Source organism: Eriocheir sinensis, unplaced genomic scaffold (assembly GCF_024679095.1).
Source record: "Eriocheir sinensis breed Jianghai 21 unplaced genomic scaffold, ASM2467909v1 Scaffold334, whole genome shotgun sequence".
NCBI classification, from domain to species: Eukaryota; Metazoa; Arthropoda; class Malacostraca; order Decapoda; family Varunidae; genus Eriocheir; species Eriocheir sinensis.
The window spans coordinates 305,001-308,398 of NW_026111648.1; positions in this window are offsets into that span (position 1 = coordinate 305,001).

Consider the following 3,398-nt stretch of genomic DNA (forward strand, 5'->3'; position numbering starts at 1 on the left):
AGGAGCTGGTTAAATAGTTCGTTGTATGGTTATTTATTTATTGAATTATTTTTTTTATTTATTACTTTATCTTTTTCTTTTCTTTCTTTTCTTTTCCTCTTTTCTTTTTCTTTTCTTCTTTGATGTATTCTTTTAGTTTTTTTTCCGCTTTCATACGATTTTCTTATCTTGTTGTTGTTATTTGTATCCTCTTTGTGATGTCCTTTGGTCCGGGTGAGCCTGTCTCACCCCGCAAGAGACTCACTCGTCATTTTCTTGATGTTACTTGGAGCCGAAAATGCGGATGATGACTTTTTCCTTATTTAAATGTTGTTTTATCAACTTATCTTTTTCCTGCTGTTCTTTTTACTTATTTCCCTTGTGTTCTCGTTCTTCATTTTCTTTTACCTGGTGTTGCTTATATATCAGCTTCTCTTGGTGATGCCGTACCCTGCTACAGACGAGTCTCCTTCACCCCAGAGAAGCCTCGCCCGTATCAACATACCACACCAAACGCCTGGGTGCTAGATTATTTATATATTTTGATGTTGTTGTTGTTGTTGTTTTCTCTTGGTCGATGTTGTTTCTTTTTCGTGGTATTCTTTATTCTGTTTTACCCTGTCTCCGGTGTCATTTTTCTTTACTTCCCGTGAGCTGGTGTTGTGTAGAGAGAGTATCTACATTGCCTTTTCGTGACGCGGTGTCTTGCTTCAGCTGAGTCTCCATCACCCCAGAGAAGGCTCACCCATACCAACATACCACACCAAAGTCCTTAATCCTAGTTGTTCGTTTTGCTAATGTGTATTTGTATTTCTGTATTATCCTGTCTCCGGCGTCATTTTTCTTCATTTGTCGTGTGCTGGAGTGGTGTAGAACACCTGTATCGCCTCCACCTGGTGCCGTATCTTGCCACAGCCGAGTCTCCTTCACCCCAGAGAAGGCTCACCCGTACCAATACACGGCACCAGAGGCCTTCTTGATGGATTCTTGTATGTGTTTTGTCTCATTTTTCCTATTTTTTCAAGGTGTGCTTCCATCTTTTCTATTTCCTGGAATTCCTCTCCTGTATTATCCTATTCTGATGTTCTTTTAGTGTATTTTCCTTATATTCGATTTTTGTGTCATCTGTAATATCCCCTTCGTGGAGTCGTTCTGTAATCGCCCTTCCTTGGTGCTGTGTGCTGATACGAATGAGTCTCCTTCACCCCAGAAAAGACCCGCCCATACCTACACACAGCACCAAACGCACTCCCCTCCCCAGGCCCCTGGACACTCGGGTTCTCCGGCACCGCCATGGACGCCCCGAGGGAGCCAAGACGCCCTGCCGGAACCCCTGAGCCCCGCGGCGCTCGCCAGGGAAACCTTAAGCCCCCCGATGCTCCCCAGCACCGCCGAGGCGGGGGAGGGCGGGAACTCCAGACGACTGCAGGACAACTCCACACGGGAATATTAAAATAATCGTAAACACCGTGACGGCACAAAGGCTGCGTTTGTCGAGTCTGGGATGGCAAGAGCCGCCGAGTGTTTTGGCGCGGCATGCGTTTCCCTCCTTGTTTCTGATTTCCCTCAGTGTTTTGAGAGAGACCACTTTAACAGGTATAATGCTTATGTAATGATTTAATCAGTTGATACTGTAGTTATTAACAATATCTATCTATCTATTTACTCCCCCACCCTTCGACCCCCCAACTCTCTCTCTCTCTCTCTCTCTCTCTCTCTCTCTCTCTCTCTCTCTCTCTCTCTCTCTCTCTCTCTCTCTCTCTCTCTCTCTCTCTCTCTCTCTCTCTCTCTCTCTCTCTCTCTCTCTCTCTCTCTCTCCGGTGCCATTTCTAACGATCTATTTTTGTATATTTCTTTTTTCTCTCCCTCCTCCTTCTCCTCTCTCTCTCTTCCTTCTCCTTCACCTCTTCGTCGTGCTGTTTCTCTTCCTGTCGTCATCTCTTGTCGTGCCTTTCTTCCAGTCTCTTCGTCGTGCTGTTTCTCTTCCTGTCGTCATCTCTTGCCATGCCTTTCTTCCGGTCTCTTCGTCGTGCTGTTTCTCTTCCTGTCGTCATCTCTTGCCATGCCTTTCTTCCGGTCTCTTCGTCGTGCTGTTTCTCTTCCTGTCCTCATCTCTTGTCCTGCCTTTCTTCCAGTCTCTTCGTCGTGCTGTTTCTCTTCCTGTCGTCATCTCTTGTCGTGCCTTTCTTCCATTCTCTTCGTCGTACTGTTTCTCTTCCTGTCCTCATCTCTTGTCGTGCCTTTCTTCCAGTCTCTTCGTCGTGCTGTATCTCTTCCTGTCGTTATCTCTTGTCCTGCCTTTCTTTCATTCTATAAAAAAATTACATATACAATAAATGAAATATCATTTAGTCGGTTCAGTACAAAGAAACGCTCAAGTATAACATTCCACGCTGCCACATTCACACCAGTGGGCTAATAAACCTAAGAAGTGAAAGGTGCCATAATAAGTATAATTATAGTAACGACAGTAAAAATAATGCAACGCGTGGTGACAGCCTATTTGTGACTTAATTAGCAACACGCTGATGTACAGTGTGTGTGTGTGTGTGTGTGTGTGTGTGTGTGTGTGTGTGTGTGTGTGTGTGTGCTCTTTATATTGCTTAGCCCACGACGAAAAAACTCTCTCTCTCTCTCTCTCTCTCTCTCTCTCTCTCTCTCTCTCTCTCTCTCTCTCTCTCTGTTTATGTACGTAAGATTGATGTGCACTCCATCTCGTTTGGCATCTAAACCGTTTTTGTATGTGTACATTATTAAAGCAATACTTATACCCCCCCCCTCCCCCCCCCCCACACACACGCACATACACACTCTTCATGTTGGATGATAGTTATTATTATTACTTGTCAGTCATCAGAAGACAAGGATCAGTTATGACTCGTAGGAAATTTTGAGTTTCAAATAATGAATAATGCCGCAAACAGCTGTTTAGTCACATTGTAGACCGCGGAGGGCAGCGCCGAGGCTAAATGATCAGTATATAATCAGTGACCTCATACTGTAAAGTAACGACACAGCTGTCTCCGATATTATTGTGATTATATGAAAATCTCAATCATATATATATATATATACATATATATATATATATATATATATATATATATATATATATATATATATATATATATATATATATATCTATATATATTTATATAGATATAGATATAGATATAGATATAGATATAGATATAGATATATATAGATATATATAGATATAGATATTTTTTTTTTTTTTTACAGCTACGGAGACAGGTCAAGGGCGTTATGGGAAAAATAAAAAAGGCCCGCTACTTACTGCTCCAGAACAGAGGTTAAAGGAGTGTTCAAAATCAGAGGTCAATTTCAGGAGGAGAGGTGTCCTGATTCCCTCCTCATAGGCAGCAGGAAATAGAGATGAAGGAAGATTGTTCCAGAGT